Genomic DNA, 22,838 nt, shown 5'->3' with positions numbered 1-22,838 from the left:
GAGTATATTATGTTTGACAAAGGTTAGAGAAACAGTATCTAGGAAGTAAATCTTACTGAAGAAATCCTTTTATTATTGCAGGCGTTTAAAATATTTAAAAATACATAAATATAAGTATATCTTGCTTAAAAATCTTACAAGCTTGAATTTATCCCATTTTAAATTCATCAGGAGGCTTAACTTTCAAAGAGACAAGAGCACAGGTGTCTTAGCTACAGCTCCTGTAACAAAATACCATAGGCTGGTGGCTTAAACAGCAGATACGTATTTCTCATAGTTCTGGAGGCGGGGAGGTCCACAGCTGGGAAGTGTCAGCACGGTCCAGTTCTGGTTCAAGCCCTCTTCCAGGTTCCAGAGGGCTGCCTTCTTGCAGTACCTTCACATGATGGGGGTGTGGGGGAGGGGGAGAAAGCAATCTAGTGTTTCCTCTTACAAGGGCACCAATCCAATCCCATGGTGTGGGCTTCACCACCTTGATCTCATCCAAACCTAATTACCTCCCAAAGGCCCCACCCCCAAATACCATCACGTTGGGAATTAGGGCTTCAACCTGTGATTTGCAGAGGGCACAAACATTCAGTCCATTGCAAGAGGTATCACCTTTTTTTGTGTATCCCCAGTGACAAGCACAATGCATTGCACATGCTAGCATTCAATTAGTTGAATTGAATCCTGTGAATATCTTCCCACCTCCATTTCTCCCACTATAGTGTTTTAGTTTGATTTTTGATGTATCAGTCTTCTTAAAGTGACAGGCATTTTTATGAAGTCTCTAGCTTCAATGAGTAAAACATCAAAATAAAATGAGAGCAATGATCTTAAGCACTACTTTTACATAATTATCTCAACATTCATCTTTTCTCCTAATTTAATCATTGGATTAAGTGCAATATAACATTTGAAACTGGTGCCATATGCCATAAATCTAAGATTCTTGCCTTGATATTTTAGCAATCTGGTATTTCCCTCTTGAGCTCTATTCTTATATTGTCCAAGAACTCTAAGGACTTTCTTCACTTAAAGGGAATAGTTCTCTTTCCCAGACCAAGCTGAAACAGAACTGAAGCCTATTCAGTGCAGAACAGCTATGGCTTCTCACTGCCATAAGGTATTGCTCTTGACGCTTCTTTCTGCTCCGTTCCAACGACCCTGGTCCACTCTGCAATGATATCTTTGCTTGTTCTGGTCCAGGTCTCTGCAAAGACTGCAGTGACACTCACATTTTAGACTTCAAGTTTGGCATCTTCACGTGTTCAGTCTTGTCCCCCAGAGGACAACACAATTGAATAAATCTTCTTTTGCTGAAGCCGGGATTAAGTGAGCACACAATCAATAGCTGTTTTCTTATCTGGTGACATTTAATGATTCTGGGCATGGATGGCTGAAGCTTTGCCTAGCCTGGGCAGAGGGAGCATACACAGGAAAAGAGAAACCAGGGAAATGTTTAACAGTCACATGAGTTGTATAATGTACTGGAAATGAACCAGAGCCCCAGACTTACAGCCCGCTTTCCCAGAGAGCATTTGCTGAATCCTGGGGTGGTACAGGAGGCTGAAGGATTGGGTCCGACAGGAGGAGGAAAATCCCCCCACATACTACCAGTGCAAACAAAATAAACTCCACCTTAAAAGAGGACCTGCCTCAAATACACAGGCAGTCTTCCCCCTCAAGACATCCGTAATATTTCTCAAGTTATATGAGTAGGAGGATAAAGATCTAAGTGTAAAACCTCTGAATAGCAGAACTGAATCTGCTGGGTTGAGGAGATAGAAACCTTGTAGGCTCTTTATCAAAAGCCCAGAGGAATCACATCTAAGAAACAGAGAAGCCAGAAGTTGACTGAATCTTGCAAGAACTCCAACCCAGCTCAATCCCTGACCCTCCCCCTCTTTGTCTATTTTCACCTCTAGGGGTGAAACACCATGTCTATTGTCTATAGTTTTTAATATAAAAGCTTGGCATGTGATTAAAAAAAGTTATGAGATGTGAAAAAAACAGGAAACTTTGACCAATAACCAAGAGGGAAAAAGTAGATAATAGAAGACCCATAGATAAGCCAGCTATTGGAGTCCAGATAAGGACTTTAAAATAACTATTATAAAATAGAATGGTAGGTTACAAAATAGAAAAAAAAATGGACAAAATGGATTAGAAGATGCAGCATTTCAACAGGGAATTGGAATCCATAAGAAGAAATCAATGGAAAATCTCAGGTTGAAAAATATAATATCTGAAATCAAGAACTCAGTGGATGGGTTTAACAGCAGACTGGACACAGAAGAACAGAGGATTAATGAATTTGAGGACAGGTCAAGAAAAAAATACCCAGACTGAAGCACAGAGAGAAAAAAGAATGGAGAGACATAGCAGAGCTTAAAATGCATGTAGATGCAGTGAACAAATTGAACAGGCATGTAACTGGAGTCCTAGAAAAAGAGGAGAGAGAGAATGAAGCAGAAGCAATAATTATAGAAACAATGGCCAAGAATTTTACAAAACTAATGAAAGACATGAAACCAAAAATGAAAAGAAAAATTCAAAATAGATCATAGGCCTAAAGGTAAAAGATAAAACTATAAAACTCTTGTTTAAAAAAAATAGGAATAAACCTTAGGGACCTTAGTGACCTTGGGTAGCCAATGGACTCTTAGATATAATGCCAAAAGCATGTGACAGAGGAAAATAAAAAATAAATTGAACTTTTGTGTTACAAACAATACCATCAAGAAAGTGGAAAGACAACCAAAATAATGGGAGAAAATATTTGCAAACCACGTATCTGATACCATCAAGAAAGTGGAAAGACAACCAAAATAACGGGAGAAAATATTTGCAAACCCATTTAGAGAATGTAAAGAATTCTTACAACTCAACATTTTTTAAAATGGGCAGTGGATTTCTCCAAAACAGGTCAGTACAGGTCACACAAAAGGTCAATAAGTACATGAAAGATACTCAACATCATTAGCCATTAGGAAAATGCAAATCAAAACTACAAAGAGATATGATGGCAAAAATTTAAAAGACAGACAAAAAAGGAGGTTAGTGAAGATGTGGAGAAATTTGAACCCTCATATATTGCTGGTGGGAATGCAAACTAATGCAGCACCATGGGAAAACAGTTTGGCAGTTCCTTTAAAAACTAAATATACAGTTACTATATGGCCCAGCAATTCCGCTCCTAGGTATATACACAAGAAAAAGAAAAGCATACATGATCATAGCAGTATTATTCATACTAACCAAAGAGTTGGAAACAACCCAAATGCCCATCAACTGACGAATGAATAAACAAAATGTGGTATAGCCATAAAATGGAATATTATCTGACAATTAAACAAAATGAAATACCGATGCATGCTATAACATGGATGAACTTTGAAAATATTAAGCCAATTGAAAGACATCAGACACAGACCATGCATTATAAGATTTCATTTATATGAAATATAATAGGCAAACTTTCAAAGACAAAATGTAGGTTAGTGGTTACTTAGGACTAGAGGTGGGGGCGGTTGTAGACTTACTACTAATGGATATGGAATTTCTTTTAGGGGGTATGAAAATGTTCTAAAATTAGATTATGGTGGTGGTTGCATAACCCTGGGATTATACTAAAAAACATTAACTTGTATACTTAAATGGGTGAATTGTGTGGTTTGTCGATTGCATCTCAACAGGACTGTTTAAAAAATGAAAAGAAAGATGCAATAAGATCAGTAAGCCCCAAGTAGGAGATGCAAAACAAAAAACAAACAAAACTGAAAACATGCCTCAGTGTATCTTACACTGCAGAAAAGCTTGTGGGATGTCGTGAAGGCAGTGACTTCAGAGACCATTTGTAGCCTTAAATGTCTTAAAGAAGAAAGGCAAATTCATGAGCTAAATGTTCAACATAAAAGGTTACATAAATTACTACAAAGTAAACATAGAGTGAAGGTCTCAATGGGGACACCTAATTGTTTTCAACATGGCATTTCTGCAAGTGAGCTAGAAACACATCAGATCTTATATGAAGAATTTTTAAGAATTTTCATCAGTTTGTAGATTCTGGTGTTGACAAGTTTCAAGGTGTGACCATGATAGTCTGTGGCCAAGAAGCATTGGAACAGGATGTCACTGGGAATGAGGCAAGCAGGGACAATCTAGGGTGTTGGATGGGTTAGACACCTAGAAAGTGTCTGAAGGCATTTAGATCTTCTTATACATGAACTTGAACATCATAATGACCACTCCTTTCGGGGGGGGGGGTGAAAGATCAATGGTAATTTCATAAACCAGTAGGACTCAAAGAGGTAGTCTATCCCTCTCCTTTGGGTAAGATCCAATAACTATATCAAACAAAATTGAACATAATACCTGTCACAGCAGAAATCCAAATCTCTCTTAAAATCGCCATTTCTAAATGATTTTGAAAAGTCTGTCTCTCACTAAATCTTAAAATATTCTCTTTTGCCCCTTTTTTTGGCTGTTTCTCAAATATATGCACTTGAAGTTCTAAGATATCATTGCTCTCTCCTGGAAAATTATCTTCACTCAGTAATTTATTTATCCAAACATCATTCATGAACTTATATTGAGTTGACAAAGGTTAGAAAAATATTGTTTGGGGGAAGCACCTCCTTGGAAAATAATCCCTTTTTTATTGCCGTATTGAATTTTAATCTTTTGAAGCTCCTCATAAACAAATACAGATGTCCTTTATGTTATAAATAATAAATAAATTTCTTCATGTTGACTTTATGGTTTTTACTTCTTTGAATAATGTACTATTTGCTCAAATAATCTCATAGTGCATAAGAATACAGATTCTAGAGAGAGATTGATTAAATTTGAATCCTAGCTCTACTACTTTCCAGCTGGGTGATCCCCGTGTTTCAATTTCCTCCTCCGTAAAATTAGGATGATAATGCTACCAAAATCATAAAACACTACCAAAACTGTTGTGGTAACTAGGCGAGCTAATTACAGCCTGGTATATAGTAACTGCTTTTTAAATGTTACCATTATGCTATGAGAAGTCTCCATCTACCTTGTATTAAGAGCTCCATAAAGAAATCTTATCTATTCTTAAAATATTTAGATTCTGTCTTTAAAATCACTTGTTGTTAAACTTAGGCTGAGAATACCCACTTGACAAGAAAAGTATCCAATCAGGTGCCTGCCCAAGATGGTGGGAGATAAGACTGCCTTTACAAATGACTGGTTCACAAAGCCAGTTTACTCTTTTTTGTTCCAACTCCATAAAACATTATTCATGATTTTCCTGCTAAATTTGACTTAAAGATACACAATAGATACCTAATTAAAAGCATGTGACCCAAGTGAACAAAAGGAAGGGGAAATAGTTACATTCAATGATTTAGTCACTAAAGACTCACTGCTGATTGCCTCAGCCAAAATAGCTGTCTTTTCAGATAATGTTTTGTGCTTTACATAGACTTGAACGTGCCTCAGTAGAATCCATGTAAACATTTCTTTCTTCTAACATCTTCCACAGTCCCGAGATTATCATTTATTTCTCAAAGATTTCTGTCAATTCACCTGAATCACTTTTTAAGTGTGAAAATTTGTTTTTCTCTTTTTTCCTGAAACTAACCAAGAAGGATATTCTGTCCTACTGGCTCCTCACTTCAGCCCCAGCACACCAATCACCATACTTCCCTCATATACGAAAGCTCCAATTAGTCTGCAAAAGAAAATTTTAACAGACCTCTTCATCATCTATTCTTCCAGGCTGCACAGCGTGGCTTTGGCTTTGGCATTTCAGTTTGGCATTTGTTTGTGATGCCAAATTGAAACACAAAGGAAAATAGTACAAAGTTGCTGTTCACCTCAGTCAGTAGGCCACACAGCTAAGGCATTCGTTTATGCGTAAAAATTCAGTGACTCATAAATGCTTACTATCAAATTTGTGTGTGTGTGTGTGTGTGTGTGTGTGTGTTTAGACTAGAGATTTTATTTTAGAAGGATAAAGGATGGAGGCACAATAATATTTGGCATTTTTAATTTAGGTTTGTTTTATTTAAGTTTAATGTTAATCCATGCTGTGTTTCAGTAAGAACAATACAGATTCTGTATCTGTGGCTCCAGTCAGATACCAAGTAGTACAAATTAGCTTCAAGTTACACATACTGAACGAAAGAGGTTGAGTGAGCAAAGAAGGGGAGGAGGGGCCTGAGGGGAGAGGGAAGAAGAAGAAACAAAGAATTGAACACGCATGCAGGCTTTTCCATTCCACCTTCAATGCTAACCTGCTTCAGAGGGACAGTAAAAGTAGGCAAGAATGAGCAGCCACGGATTGTTGAACTGTTACCAGCACACTTTTCAGCAACATTTCAGCAGAGTTTGAAACACTTTTTACAGCAAAGTCATTATAACAAACTCCCCAAACAACCTTTTTTAACCACCTCAAGCTAACACCTGATTAATTTTAAACATTGGTATAAAATTCCATTTAAACAATTAGAAATGGGAAAATGATACCACATACACCTCTATAGTGTGATTAACCTTTCTCCTAGATGCTTGTATCACCTACAAGTCTAATGGTTTCAAATGTAATCCATTTCTAATGGTAGTCTTGCCACATTTGGCAGGAGACAATACAGAAATGCTGAAAAAGCCTCTATGCAGTCCTGTTAAGTGTCTTAAAGAACCTAAAAGCTGGGACTAGTAAAATCCACAGAAATTCACTCTTGCCTTTAAGAACTTTTGAAAACTTAAAAAAAAAAAAAAAAACCAACAGGGCAGGAACCTAAATTCTGAGACCAAATGTAAAAGTCAGATTTGGTGGTTCTCAATGACAATGGGGGAATTTCCAAGATGGGTGGGATGGGAAGGTGTAGGGTGGTCAGAGATGGTTTCTCTTTTTGGCTTTTATGTCTCCCTGATTTTCGTCTTCCACATCCTGCAGTGCTTCTTTATTCTGCTCTTCACCATCACCCTGCATGTCTGAAGTCCATAGTGTCAGGTTCTGCAATTGCATCATCAAAAGCTGCTTTTGCCAACCTGCAGGCATGGTCAGGGGAATTAAGAATTTCGTAGTAGAATACAGAAAAATTGAGAGCAAGACCTAAGCGAATGGGGTGTGTTGGTGGAAGTTCTGGCACAGCAATATCACTAGCAGCTTTATAAGCCACTAGGCTGTTCTCCGCAGCCTCCTTCCTGTCGTTTCCCATGGCAAATTCAGTGAGATACCTGTGATAGTTCCCTTTCATTTTATAATAGAAAACCTTGGACTTGCCAGTGTTAGCTGCTGGAATGAGGTGTTTGTCCAGTACATCCAGAAAGTCACAACAGATTAACTTTAGCTCAGCCTCAACCATTTGCCGATATTCCCGAATCAGTTTTAGTTTGTCTTCTCCTCCCTTGTTTTCTTCTTTCTGTTCAATGCTGCTGATGATTCTCCAGGAAGCTCTTCTAGCTCCAATCACATTTTTATATGCAACAGATAGAAGGTTTCTTTCTTCACCTGTCAACTCCACATCCATCCCTGCTCCTTTCTTCATTGATTCCACCACTTCATCATATCACTCAGCCTGCTCGGCCAGCTTCGCCTGATACACCAGATCCTCCTGATCATCCATAGCGGCAGTGGCTCTGGCAGGGTCTGCACGACGGATGGAAGCGGATGGCGTCTCCGACTGTCTCCTTACTATCAAATTTATTGAAAGGAGGTGGTGTTTTAAAATAATACTGAATTAGCAATCAACATGGAAACAGATAGAGACAGATTAAGGAAAATTTAGTTCCAAATGGTAAGATAGGAGAAATTTAAATTCTTTCACTATACCTATGGCCTTACCTTCATGTCTCCCTGCCTCAATATATAATCTTCTCTTATTTTTGCTCACCATAGAAGAATTTTTAGTGCCAAGACTCCATAATAAAAGTCTTAACTTAAAAAAAATTAAATAATAATAATTTCACCACCAGGGGGCAAAGAACAGTTTTACAGGAAAAGGTTATTTTTAACATTCTAAAAGAATTACCTGTGTGGACATAGTTTTTGTTGTTAGAATTTTGATAGCTTCAAATTAAGACATACAGATCCTAACCTAAACCTTTAAATTTAAGAATCATGTTTATAAGAGAGAAAATTGTACAAGTTACCATTAACCAGGCGCCCCTTTATTTACTATCATTTTTAGATGCTTAAAAGAAAATTTCCACCTCCCTTTTCCCTTTCCTATGTTTGCACAAGAGTTGGAAAAATAGAATTTGAACTTTTGAAATACTAATTTAGCCTTTGTCTATGCTGGTCGTTATTTATTTATTTATTGGCTTAAAACATCACATATTTATTCTCTTACAGTTCTGTATGTCGGAAGTCAAATTAATTTAATTTGGCTAAAGTCAAAGTGTCACGTAAAGGACTGGTTTCTGCAGAAGGCTCTGAGGGGAGAATCTATTTCCTTGCTTTTTGTCAGCTTCCAGTGGCTGCCTGTATTCCTTGGCTTGTGGCCCCTTCCTGTTTTCAAAGAATACCACTCCATATCTTCTGACTCTGACTCTTCCTGTGCCTCTTAAAAGAAACATTGTGATGACATTGGGCCACCTAGGGGTGGGATAATCTTCCTGTCTCATGATCCTTCACTTAATTACACCTGCAAAGGCTCTTTTGCCATGTAAAGGAACATATCCATAAATTCTGGGAATAAAGCTGGGAACATGTTTGGAGACCATTATTCACCCTACCACAGTAGGTATAATCAGAGGGAGCTGATACAAAGTACCTGGGAAACAGAGCAGGACTGGCTGACTCTGCCCCAAGAGGGAAAATGCCCTAAGAAACCACAGCCTTCACATTAAATATTCAAATGAACTAAAACCCATTTAACTTGGCAATCTCAGCCTCATTCCTTTAAGTATGCAAACCACCTAACTCCCCATCTAGCCCTCAGCGGACCAGCCAAGCCTCAGAATGCTTGCTTGCACACCCCTCTAATGGAAATTGCCAACCACCACCCTCAGTGCCTGGGGGCATCAGCTCTGTGCCCCCACCCTACCCTGGCTGCTCACTAGTGGCATCTGAACCAAGGCACTCAACTCATGGCATGGTCAGCAAGCTACAATGTGGCTTCGCATCAACCAGCCAAAGTTACAAGAGAAGCAAAATCAGTGGGTCAGAAAAAGACAAGACAGCTATTGGATCTGCCTAGGCTCCTGATGGCTCCCATCCTCAGCCATCCGTAATGTTGAAACAAATCCCCTTTTCCATAAAGTAATTTGAATGTACCTTTGTTCCTTGCCACCAAGATGGCCCAACTTCCACACGGGGTTGTACCCACTTATCCTGATTGAACATACTGGCCCTCAAGATTTAGATATCAGTCTCATGTGAATTTTGTCAATGTGAGTCAACATCCATGAGTCTGACTGAATATGGGACTAAGGAGATGAGGAACATGAATTTGAGTTAGAAAGCCCTGGGTTGGGTCCCAGCTCTGCCACTTCTTAGCTGGGTGACAGTGGATAAGTCACTTTACTCCTTCAGCCTGGGATCCTAACCTATAACCTGAGGGTGATCAGAGGACCTTGCGCATAGAATCACTGTGAGGACTAGACAAGACCAACCTAGGAAAGGGCTTTACACAGGGCCTCCTCAGTCATCAGTGGGTCAACATGACATGTTCACATGCCTTATCTGCATTTCCAAAATCCAAACAGCTCTGTAACTGCAGAGTCCTCTATAATTCATGTGACAGAAAAGACTGACCTCAGGGGACAAGAGGTTACTTACAGTTTTCCTTGTTCTCTTCCTGTGGATATTTGTTGCAGAAATATTAAAGTGTTTGGCTCATCTGGGTATTATGTGTATGCCAGTCTTTAAATTGGCTTTTAGCTTGTGGTATTTTTGGACAAATGGTTTCCTAAGCATTCCTAAGCATCCAAGCAGCTCTGCTTTTTTGTTAACTTAATGTGATTAACTCACATACTCAGGTCTTTGCCTCCTTCTAAAATCAGGTCCATCAACTCAATTAATGCTTTGCCATTTGTTAATTTTATAACTGTGAAATGATATAAATAATGGATAAGCACATCAATTCACCAATTATCTCTTTTGAGGCCCTGATATCACTAAACTTACTGGTGAAGTACCAGAGTCATAAATGACAAATAGACGAAAAGCAAAATGATCAGAATAGTAAACTATTGATAAGATGTGAAAAATTTGGTCTAACATGTATAAGTCCATCTTCTGAAGGTGTTCAGGGTGTTTGACTATTTCTGACTTGTTAAGTTGGTAAAAATTCTGGTAACAGAAGCAAAACTGAAAGTTTTTAAACCAAGGTATCTGCGGTAGAGGCAAACAACCACATTTCATTCCTCTTGGTGTATTTTGTTTGCCCTCTTCCTGCTCCTAAGAACCTGCTGGGACCACAGTTCCCTAAATCAATGATAACGATGTCACCATTTCAAATGAGGCCTGAAGCAGAATGAACACCACCGTGATCCACTAAGATCTGTCACTTTTCTTTCCCTCTACTGCTCACAGGAGCCTGGCCAGCATCTCCAGCACCAGGGCTGTCTCCAGCCAGTGCAGAATTGGGCCGGATACCACCATGTGTTCACCTAAAGAACATTTTTGTCCAGATGAAATCACATGAAAATGAATATTGACAGCAAACTTAAGGAGGAAAAGAAGTTGCCAAAGGTTAGCAGTAAGGGTTTATTAAAAGTCACACACTAAAGAACATTCTAGGACCCAACCCCCCTTTTATATTAGTGATGAAAGGAAAAGTAGAGATAAAGTGGGTTTCCTTTCCTCTTATCAACTTGCTTCTTTATTTTTATTTATTTATTTTATTTTTTTACTTATTTATTTTGCTGTGAATGGATAGACTCAGCTCCTTCTTTCTTGCAGAGCAGGTCCTCAAGCCTTTGCCCAGCTACTAACTGCTGGAAGGCTAAGCTTTGCATCCCAGTAGCCTATGTTAGATGCCTTGGTGCATCTTTCCAAATCCTCTCCACCTCATGTGTAAACTAAGCTTGGCCAAGTGACCAGAGCCACAGGGCTCCAACCAGCCTCCCACAGGTACCCGCTAAAAGCACCTTGCTTTAGGCCAGATTTCCTGATCTCCTTTTGTAATGGCAAAAGGTTGGCAGTAGCACACAGCCTACAATTTTCTCTTAAAAAAAAAATCAAAAAACCTTTAAACCTCATATAATCTCTTAAAGGTAAAGACAACATTTTAACAATGACTGAGAAAGAAGTTCATGCTATAGAGAAAGCAGGGAAATGGATTTTTGGAAAATACTTTCTTTATTATATAAATAAGATTTTTTTCTTTTGCCAAAAATGATATGTGTAACTAATAAAAAGTCTCCTATCTGGACTCATAAAAACTTGTTTCAAATCTTCCAAATGTAGCTTTTCAGTGAGTTTAAAATCCATTTGTTAAAAATATAAAAACCATTCATTTTCAGTTCCTTTCCCAGAACAATTATTTGACATCAGGGGGAATAGAAAATTACTAAGTTAAATTTTAACAAAAACCTTTGTACAACTGCTGAATGGAAATGCAAAAGAATTTATGACTTAGTATCAGAGCCAAGCATATGCTTCTTGCATTTAGATCTATGTCTCTTTATGAGGATTCTTTCTCACCTATGAATCCATTCAAACTAAGCACCTATATACATTGAAATTAAAATCAGACTTTCAGTTTATCACAAAATGTTTACCCAGATTCCTAAATAGACACATCTTTTAAAAATTTAAGTATATTCAGTTTACAATATTGCGTTAATATCTGGTGTACAGCATAGCGATTCAGTTAAATATATATATATATATATATATATATATATATATGTATTTCTTTTCATGTTCTTTTTCATTATAGGCTATTAAAAGGTGTTGAATATAGTTCCCTGTGCTACACAGTAGGACCTTGCTGTTTATCTATTTTATATATGGTAGTTAGTATCTGCAAATTCCTGAATTCCAAATTTATCCCTTTACCCTACCTCACTTTTCCCCCCTAGTAACCACAAGTTTGTTTTCCATGTCTGTGAGTCTATTCTGTTTTGTAAATAAGTTCATTTGTCTCATTTTTTAGATTCCACATACAAGTGATATCATAGGTATTTTTCATTCTCTTTCTGGCTTATTTCACTTAGAATGATGATCTCCAAGTCCATCCATGTTGCTGCAAATGACATTATTTTATTCTTTTTTATGGCTGAGTAGTATTCCACTGTGTGTATGCACGAATGTGTGTGTGTGTATATATATACACACACCATGTCATCTGTCAATGGACATTTAGTTTTATGGTAAATAGTGCTGCTGTGAACACTGGGGTGTGTGTATCTTTTTGAGTTAGAGTTTCTTCAGGATATATGCCCAGGAGACACATCATTTTAAAGCATATTTCTCTCAATAAAAATTGATGGTGATAATATTCTTCATTTTTGGAGAAAATCTTGGTTTAATCAATACTTCATGATATAATAATTAGGTCAACTTTAAGGTTAATTTATTAAAATATTTTATCCATTGCTTAATTTTCTTTCAAAGCATTTACCTTTTTCTTGTTGTTAAAACACTACATTTACTTTGAAGGATTATATTAAGTGTGTTTATTTATTTAATTTTTGATTGAAAAATCCCATTGCTTCCCATCACACTCAGAATAAATTACCATTCTTTAAAGTCCTCTGTAATCTGGCCTGTGTCTAACTGCAGCCTCACCTTGTACCATGCTTCCTCTCACCACACTGAGCTCCCTCCAGCACACCAGGCTTGGCCCATCTTAGGGCCTCTGCCCTCCCGTGGCTCAATATTCTTCTTCCCTTCATTGGACCTGCACTGAAATTCTACCACCTCTGACAGGTTATCTTGATCCCCTAACCTAAAAGGTCACCCAGTCGCTCCCTTCCACATCACCACCCTATTCAATTCTCTGCCTAGCATTTACCTCTCTCAGTCATTTTCCCTGTTCAGTATCCAGTATTTGTATATTGTGAGACTCCATCACTAGAGTGCAAACCCCAGGAGAGTGGGGCTTTGCCTCTCTTGCTCATTCCTCTAAATAGTGCCTACCTCATATTAAACTTTCAACAAATATTGTCAAATTGAAAAATTAAGCTTTCAAAAAGTATTGTTGGATTTAAACAGAGAGACTCCTTTTCCTCTCTGAGGGTAATAACTTATGGACTATGGATCACATTCCTAAGACAAAATAATCAAGTAACCTGGAGAACTGCCCAAGTTCAAGCCATAGGAGAGTAGCCAGCTGCCAAGGGAAGCTGCGACTTGCATGACAAGTTCCACCCTTCACCCTGTAGAACCAAATGGTCATGGTGGAGGATGTGTTGCTGTTTGGATGCAAATCATTGGTTGTGCTATTTGGTTGGGTAACAATCTGAAATAACACTGACTACCTAGGGACACTGTAGATATTCTTAGTCATTTTAATCAGTGTGTACTAAACTATTCATGACTTCTAAAAGCAGATTCTAATGTGGTGCCAAAATGAAGACTAGGTTCAAAAGTTGTTAAGTCACATAAAAATTCTCATTGACGTCTTGAATAAATACAGCTGAGAGGTACGATTTATACTTATGGTCTCCTAAGTGGGCAATAGGACATGCCACAGACAATTCTAATTTTTCTCAAGATTTCTCCTGTAAGTTCTAAGTCATATGTTCAACATGCAGAATAACAGTATTTTCAGGAAGACAGATATGCAAATATGATCATTTTCTACCCTCACTATAAAACATTCTGAAGCCCAACCAATTCTTTCATTTTAGTACAGGATTGCATTTCACAGAAACATCACTGTTTTCATTTATAGTCAAAAGCAACGTGTGTTGATATTTCAGTTAATGTTACCTTTCATTAGCTTTTTCATCAGGTATGTTTTCCACATAAGGTCAGAGCTGTGGTTAAAGCTTGTTTCATAATGATGTTTCAAGCTGCATTCTTTTGACAAAACAAAACAAAACAAAAAACACTTTCTTTTAAGCACATGGGAATATTCTCATTTCAACAGAGAATTGTGCTTGTTCACAATTGGGGGAAATTTAAAGGCTTCACAGTAGAGTTGTCATATTTAGCAAATAAAAATACAAGACACCTAATTAAATTTGAATGTCAGAGAAACAACATGGAACATACTTACACTAGCAAAAATTATTTCTTCAAATTTAACTTGGTATGTTTTCAGGCAACCCTGGTCTCTCTTTGTTTTGCCTACTTTTGATGGAGACATGGATTGAAATACACTCTTCTTCCAGGAAGTAGTGAAATCTTCATCACTTTCTTGTTAGCTATTTTAAAATGCTGTCAGCAGTTTTAAAATCAAAGAAGGGGGAAAAGCTACATGAAACAAACAAAACATCAATTCTCAAGACTTTGGAAGCCAGGCCATGAAAGATTTCATTATGTCAAACAATTAAAAATCAAATATTGACTAAGCGTTTACCATCTATAAGGCATTGTATTGCAACATTCCACAAGCACAAGAGAAGGGGAAAAGAAAGAAGCCAAGCTCTCAGACTCTGGAGGATGTATCATTTTGTGGGGAGGATAACATTGATACATACAAAAAGATAACAAACAGTACAAGGCAGTAGGTAGTAAGTGTCCAAGGAATCATATAGACAAGAGGATTCAGGAGATCAATTCCATCTGAGTCTTTGGAGAAAAACAGGAGGAGAAAGGGGGTGTTTTACTAAGTGCTTTATATTCATCGTCCTGTTTAAGCCTCCTGCTATGGTCTGAATGGCTGGGACCCCTCTCCCCCACTGCCTCACGTCTACAAGTTCACATGTTGGAATTAAAGTGCCTAATGTGATAGTGTTAGAAGATGGGTTCTTCGGGGAGGTAGTAAATCGTGAAGGCGGAGTCCTTACGAATGGGCGAGTGCTCTTATAAAAAAGAGCTCTAGTCTCTTCTACCATGTGAAGATGCAAGGAAGGTGCCAGCTATGAACCAGGAGGAGTGTCCTCAGCAGAATGTGACCACACTGGTGCCTTGACCTTGGACTTGCCAGACTCCAGAACTGTGAGCAATACATTTCTGTTGTTTATAAGCCAGTCTGAAGTACTTGGTTATAGCAGCCCAAATGGGTTAAGATACCTCCCAACAACCCTAAAAGGGAGATATTTTTACTGTCAGCACCAGCATCCAGAGAGGGTCACATTTCATGCCTACGGTCACATAGCTAATAAGCTACATACTGGTTTCCACCTTAGGTCCTCAAGACCCTGTAGCCTCAGTGCTGCCTCTGAGATGACAGGAGAGAAGGCTGGAGCCTCTACTGTTAGATGAAGCTCCTAGAAGTTTGAATGGGAGAGAGAGACAGAGAGAAAAGGATTATTTTAGAAAGCTACTTCTTCACACATTGCCCTGCACATTGTGGTTACAAATGTTAAGTACATTCATATTATTGTACTGCCGTCATCACTATCCATCATCAGAACTTTTTCATCTTCCCCAGCTATACCCAAGTGTTCATTCCATCGCACTGGATTATAAGGAGACTACAGAAAGTGTCAAAGATTAGAAACATTGTGAAATCAAAACAAACTGAAATGAACTGGTGGCTGTTTGCATGTAGAAGAATGAGAGAGCCAGAGAGATGAAGAATCAAAGATAAGGGCAAACCTAAGAATCCACAAGAACAAAACAAAAATGACAAAAACCTGTTAGATTTTGCACAGCAAAGGAAACGAAAAGCAAAACAAAAAAAGCAACCAACAGAATGGGAAAAAAATATTTGCAAATGATGAGACTGACAAAGGCTTAATTTCCAGAATATATTAATAGCTCATACAACTCAGAAACAAAAAACCTGCCCAATCCAAAAATGGGCAGAAGGCCTAAACAAGCAATTCTCCAATGAAGACGTACAAATGGCCAACAGGCATGTGAAAAAATGCTTAATATCACTAATTATCAGAGAAATGCAAATCTAAACTACAATGAGGTATCACCTCATGCCAGGAATGACCATGATTAAAAAGTCCACAAACAATAAATGCTGGAGCGGGTGCGGAGAAAAGGGAACCTTGCTACCCTGATGGAATGTAGTTTGGTGCAGCCATTATGGAAATTCCTTAAAAAACTAAATATAGACTTACCCTATGATCCAGCAATCCCACTCCTGGGCATATACCCAGAGGGAACTCCCAATTTGCACTGTGCACAAATAAACTACAACATATGGTCACCTCTCTGATTACGGAACACCCACTCTTCCCCCTGCACGCCCTGTGTAGCGTATTTAATTGTCTGATATGCCAGTCAAGTGAGGGCACCAGTATAAAAATGGTTATTACATATTGGTAAAGCTTAATTTCTTCCTCCCTTTTTTTTCAGAGAAAAAAATGAAAATAAAAGTTCTAATGTTGTTTGTTCAGATAGTACATTTTTAAAGAGGACACCTGTTAAAAGGAAGGGAAGGAATGACAAGTCAACAAAGATTGCGAAGGAACAGCAAACAAGGTGAATGACAGGGTGAGCCCTGGAAGCTGAGGGCCGGAGGGAAGCGGCAGTGGTCCTCTGGGTCTAGTGCTGGGGGAGTGAGATGGAGACAGAGGCACGATGCTGGGGTTGGGAGACCTTGACAAGAGCCATCTGAACAGAGCGGGGTGGATGGAAACTGCATGGAATGTGTCAAGGAGAGGCTGTGGGAACAGTAGTAATTATAGTTGCTGCCTTCAAAAGGTTTTGCTTTGAAGGCGAGCAGAGAAAGGAGAGGGGAATGTGAAAGGTGTTATGGGGTCATATGAGGCATTTTTTCATAGGGCAGATTACAGCATGGCTGGATGCTGGCAGGAAAGGTGATGACATTCTTGTATGAGGAGGTGAAGTGGGGCAGGGAATTTGATGGGAAAGAAGGTACAAAATAGCCATTTTGGAGTTGGGGAAGCAAATACTGCCCAGGATACGACCCTGGCCAGTACTGAGGACCCTTTCGCGATGTCTGGTCCTAGATTCGCAGTGAGACTGTTCAGCAGAGCTGTGCTTTTTTTTTCTCCAGCACCACTCAGCTGCTCAGGGACAGGGACAGGCACAGATCAGGCTAGCGATTGGTTTTAACCAGACAACAGAGAGAGAGGACAAGGAAGGTCACGGGGTCTGCAAACTGCGTGTAGTGACTGGTAGTGAGAGAATGTGAGGGTTCGGATTGGATTTGGTCATAACTGATGACAAGTGGGCATCAAAATGGGCAGAAGGCTTTCCAGCCTCCGCGCTCGGTCGGGTTGTGCTGCGCTGCGGGTTCCGGGACGACGGGTGGCGCGGGCCTCACGGGCCCCTGGCCCCCGATGGCCGGGGTGCTGGGCAGGGGCGCGCGGCTGAGCGGTGCCCGGCGCGGGCGGGCCGGGTCCGAGGGTCCCGGGCCCTGAACGCGTGGACGGCAGCGGACTGGTCTGGCCTCGCGCCACGTTGTTCGTGGGACCTCAGGCGGCGCCGGCCTGCGTTCCCACGCCGGCAGATCTGGCGATGGGGTTGAGGACATTTATTGGTCATCGACTGTATGCTAGGGATTTTTTAATAGAAGTGAGGATTTCTTGCATGTGAAAGGGAAGGCGTCGCCTTATAACTGCACCTATGCCTACCGCGTCAGTGTGACAACGGGTCAACGCAGAAGTCACGTGCCATTTAAGGTTTAGATCTTTACAACCGCCTCAGGGTGCAGAACTTGGCAGCAATCTAATATCACCAATTTTGCAGGTGAAAATGGATGCTTGAAGCAGACTGCTGCTAGCTGAATACTTGACTATCTGGGAGCACAAAGATGGCCTAAGGATGTCCTTGGTGAGGAATTTGAAAACTTGATCTTCAGGAGCTGCTTAGATTATTTAAAATTTCCAGGAGTGATAAAATTACTGTTTTGGACAGTCCGTAAGTGTATAAATAAAACAGTGGGGCCACAAATAAAGAAATTGTGCTTCTTCAAAGAAAGGGCAGAAGAAGTGATCATTGGAGGTGAGAGGTCAAGGAACTAAGAGGCCACGGCACAAACTTGTGGCAGCAGGGGTGTGCCACTGCTATGCAGGGTTTGGGAAAGTCCAGTCTCATCCTCTTTGGTCCCACCTTGGTCAGGAGGTGATTTTTTTTCCCCTCGGTGGCTCTGTCCCCACACAAGATGATCAAGTTTCCCATCTTCTGATCAAGGGTGCAGAACAAGCCCCAGAACAGCTTCCTTCCCACTTAAGGATAGCTCAGCACCAAGTCCTGTCCACTCCACTTCCTGGTTCTCTCAGTTAAGGGTCTTTCTTTCCCATCCCATTTCAAAAACTCTGATCTCCCAAGGCTTTCCTCTTTCTTGTGCACCGTCCTTATACCTTCTCTTTCCTTTCCCTGGAGCCCTGACATACTCAGCAAGCTCATGTCTGGATCTCTCTGTCTCACATCTGCAGTCTGTTTCTTCCTTGCATGCTGCGGGAAAGAAAAAGAGTCTTCAGGGTGCTAAAGAGCAAAAGAGGGGAGAGATTCACACAAAGCACACAGGAAATTAGAGATACACCCTGTCTCCGATGGATTATCCGTGAGACTGTTGAGGTCATCAAAAAGCAAAAACAGGAGTAGAGGTGGAAGAGAAGAGAGTGAGCCAGGTATTAAAGTCATCAGTGACTGAGCTGGAGTGATCAGGACAGCAAGACGTTTGACGACATGAACTTTGAAGGAGGTGAGGAGAGAGAAGGCCCGGAGATGGCATTTGGGGAGCTCAGAGGACTCTCACTCATTTAGGTCTGAGTACATGAGGCTTGAGAGGGAAAACCAGTCTCCATTCTAGAGGTGAAATGCTGTCCCCAGGGGGCAGGAACTCCACATTCCAGGTGAAAGTCTATAAGGGCCAATATCCTACATCTGTCATGTTCACCTTCACACCTGTAACACTTTGTACAAAGCAATGAGTACACAGCATGTACCCAATAAAGGTATATGGAATAAATGGAAGACCAGTTAATTCAATCCAGTGTTTATATTTAAACGATGTGCCACAACCCTACCAGTCTTGTAGGATAAGTGGCAGTCCCAGTTTCCTGCTCCAGTGTGACTGCCAGGGGAGTAAGGCGGTGCTCCAGGGCATCAGCTGCCTACCAGGAAGACCTGTTCTCACCAAACAGAAATAGATGCTGGAATCAGATAGATTGAAATAAAAACACCTGTTTTATTCCTCTTCAAGATGATGATCTGAGTTATGATCGTTACCAGGATCCCAAACAGATTCCTTTCTCCACCAGCTTATGCCAGCCCCGGAAAGTTTAGGGAAAGTTGAGTAAACAGTCAGTCTCATAATATCATGCTGCATCAAAAAAAGGAAGCCCAGAAGAGGCTGGACCACTCGTCTTCTGTCCCTTCAAACATAAATTGCTCCTCAGCTTTGGAAGAAGTGAATGAGGGGGCAGAAAAAACCTGGAAGCTTCCTCTCATATTTTTCTTTCCTACTGAGTGAGCATCTTCTCCCTTCTTTGAAATATGAAGAGGAGAGTAAAGGGCTTCCTCAACACATCCCAGCTTTTTATTCTAATAGACTTGAATATACAGTCAACCAAGGATATGATGTTCTCCTGGGAAAGGAGCTGCCTATCAGAAAGACCTGCTCCTACTGTCATGAGACGGCCCCTGTTCCAAATGCCAACTACTGTTTCTTCATACATCTTCCTGGGAACACTGATTGAACATTCAGATTTTTTCCCTGGAAAGCTCTCAAATTGTAAGATCAAAAACTTTGTAAAATGAGCTGTACTTCTACTCATTGACTTACTTTCCCATCTCTTTCTGTCATTCAAAACTCTTCCACTGTGACCTCTGGACCTTAAGGTCTATCAAACCAGCAAACTGCCCTATCTCCCTAACATCTGGCTGGTCAAAATGCGATTCATGGTACATTTTAAAGCCAAAACATAACTAGCAGTGAAATGTCTGAGTCATTTAATAATTCTATGTTTAAAATTTTGAGAAACTGACAAAACGTTTTTTCCAAAGTGGTTGCATCACTCTACCTTATATGAGGGTTTCAATTTTTCTGTATCCCCACCAACACTAATTATTTTCTGTGGCTTAAAATTATAGCCATCCTAGTGGGTGTGAAGTGACAGCTCTTCGTGGTTTTCATCACATTTCCCCAATGACTGATGATGTTGAGCCCTTTTTCATGTGCTTAGTGGCTACTTGCATATCTTCTTTAGAGAAATGTCTATTCAAATCCTGTGTCCATTTCTAATACAGTTGGTTGTCTTTTTGTTGTTGAGTTGTAAAAGTTCTTTCATCATTCTGGACCCTTTATGTAAGTTTCCTTATCTCATATATATGATTTACAAATATTTTCTTCATTCTGTGGGTTGTCTTTTCATTTTCTTAATAGTGCCCTTTGAAGCACAAAAGTTTTCAGTTACGGTGAAGTACAATATACCTGTTTTTTTTTCTTTTATTAATGTGCTTTTGGTGTCCTATCTAAGAAACCACTGCCTAATCCAAGGTCATAAAGATTTATGCCTATGTCTTCTTCTAAGAGTTTGATTGTTTTCCTCTCCCCCCATTTTTCGGTAACAGCTTTATTGGAATGTAATTCAGATAGCATACAATTCACCCATGTAAAGAATACAATCCCTATTCAATAATATTTAGTACATTCAGAGTTGTGCAACCATCATCACAATTTTAAAACATTTTCATCACCCCCTGAAAAAAATTCCTCTAGCATTTATCTATCATGCCCTACTTTCCCCAACCTGCAGCCTTAAGCAACCACTGATCTACTTTTGATCTCCACAGATCCGCCTGTTCTAAAAATTTCATCTAAACTATATCATACAGTATGCCGTCTTTTGTGACTGGCTCTTTCGCTTAGAATATTTTCAAAGTTCATTCCATGTTGTAGCATATCAAGACTTCATGCTTTTTGATGGCTGAGGAATACCCCATCACATGAATATACCACTTTCTGTTTATCCATTCATCGGTTGATGGACATTTGGGTTATTTCTATTTGTAGGTATTATAAACGATGCTGCTGTGAACATTTTAATTTTTACGTATTTGAGAATATCTTCATTTCTCTTTCATTTTTGATGGTCATTGTTGCTGGATAAAGAATTCTTGGTTGAGAGTTGCTTTTTTCTTCTTCCAGATATACTTAATGGTGTCTCACAGGTCTTTGAGATTCTCTTCACTTTTTTCATTCTCTTTTCTTTTCCTTAAATTAGATCAGATGAATTGATTTGTCCTCAAGCTCGCAGATTCTTCTGTTCACCTAAATCTTCTGTTGAGCCCCTGAAGTGAATTTTCATTTCAGTTACTGTACTTTTTCAACCTCAGAATTTTTATTCCTTTTAATAATTTCTATTTCTTTGTTGATATTCTTTATGTAGTGAGCCATCATTCTCACACTTTCCTGTAGTGTTTTTAGACATAATTTCCTTTAGCTCTTTGAGTATATTTAAAAATAGATGATTTAAATAAAGCCTTTGTCTAGTTAGTCCAGCATCTGAGCTTCCTCAGGGCCAATTTCTATTGACTACTTTTTCCCCCATGTATGGGCCATACTTTCTCATTTCTTTGCACATCTCCTAATTTTTGGTTGAGAATGGGAAATGTAAAATCATATAATGTAACAAACCTGGATATCAGATTTCCCTTCCCTCCCCAGAGGTTTGATGTTGTTTGTTTTGCTGCTGCTAATTGTGTTTGGTGGGTTTCCTGAATTAATTCTGTAAAGTCTGTATTCTTTCTCATGTGTGGACACTGAGGTCTCTATTTGGCTTTCTTACTGGGTGGTTAACAATTGTATACATAGTTCCTTAAATTCCTTGGAAGAGTAAGTCTGCCAGCCCTTGCATGCATGTTGGGACATGCCTTCAATGCTCAGGTAGTCTGTTTACAACTCTGCCTTTGCCTTCACCCCCTGCTTTCACAGAGCCTCATGGTTAATCAGACGTGAGAATTTAGGGCCTGCTCTGGTCTTTCCTGGGCATGCACACTGCCCTACACATGTGTAGCTTTCTAGATTCTCAGAAATATATCAGAGCTTTTCAAAGCTTGTTATTGACACCTCATGTTCCACTTTCTCCTTTTAAGTTTTTTGGTGAATTCGTTCTTTGTTGCAACTGTTATTACCACCTCAGGCAGCAGTGATATTAAACAATTGCCACTGATTATTTTCGACAACCACTGTGGTGGAAAATGCTGCTCATAATGGGTGAGCTCTGAGTCAGGTCAAATGAAGACAAGCCTTGTGAGTGGGATTTTCCAGGGAGCTGCCAGAGAGGTCACATAATGACAGCTATTTGGCAATGGGGCTTTGGGGGAGTGCCAACATTCTATCCCTTCCCATGGCTGCTGCACTATTGGTTTTCACCATGATTGCAGGTTTGTTTTCAAGTCTTCCCTGGAGCTGGGGAGAGGAGGAGGAGAGCAGGGTAGGTTAAAATGCCACAAATATCACTGTTCTTACCACAATTCAGTGTTTTTTCTTGAATAAACACTCTTCAAATTATTATAAACCTTTGGTTAATTTCTAGAGTTCTGAAAAAGTTGATTTTGACCATTTTTGCTAGTGTTCTTTTTCTTTCATAGAGGAATGAATTTTCAGAGGTCCTTACTCTGCCATTCCTGAAAGCCATGCTTCTTTTTTTTATTATTATTTAAAAATTTTTATTTTGAGAACATTGTGCAGTCATATAGAGTGGTAGGGAATAATACAAAGAGTCTGTATACCTTTCACCCAATTTCTCCCAAAGATAACATCGTGCATAACCAGAGCACAATATCTTACCCAGGAAATTGATACTGCTACAATCCACTGAGCTTACTCAGATTTTACCATTTATATGTACTCATTTGTGTGTGTGTGTGTGTGTGTATT

General features: G+C 39.5%; 2 pseudogenes; one reads left to right on the top strand and one right to left on the bottom strand.

Annotated features, from left to right (window-relative positions):
• Window positions 1-5,995: 5,995 nt before the first annotated feature.
• LOC116279834 (14-3-3 protein epsilon pseudogene) overlaps window positions 5,996-22,838 on the bottom strand; it is a 147,627-nt pseudogene continuing 130,784 nt past the window's right edge.
• The window catches only part of LOC102530114 (solute carrier family 35 member F5 pseudogene), a 40,511-nt pseudogene continuing 36,313 nt past the window's right edge, over window positions 18,641-22,838 (top strand).

Source organism: Vicugna pacos, chromosome 35, assembly GCF_048564905.1.
Source record: "Vicugna pacos chromosome 35, VicPac4, whole genome shotgun sequence".
Classification (NCBI taxonomy): domain Eukaryota; kingdom Metazoa; phylum Chordata; class Mammalia; order Artiodactyla; family Camelidae; genus Vicugna; species Vicugna pacos.
The sequence above is the reverse complement of the archived record's forward strand: the minus strand, read 5'-3'. Positions and strand labels throughout refer to the sequence as shown.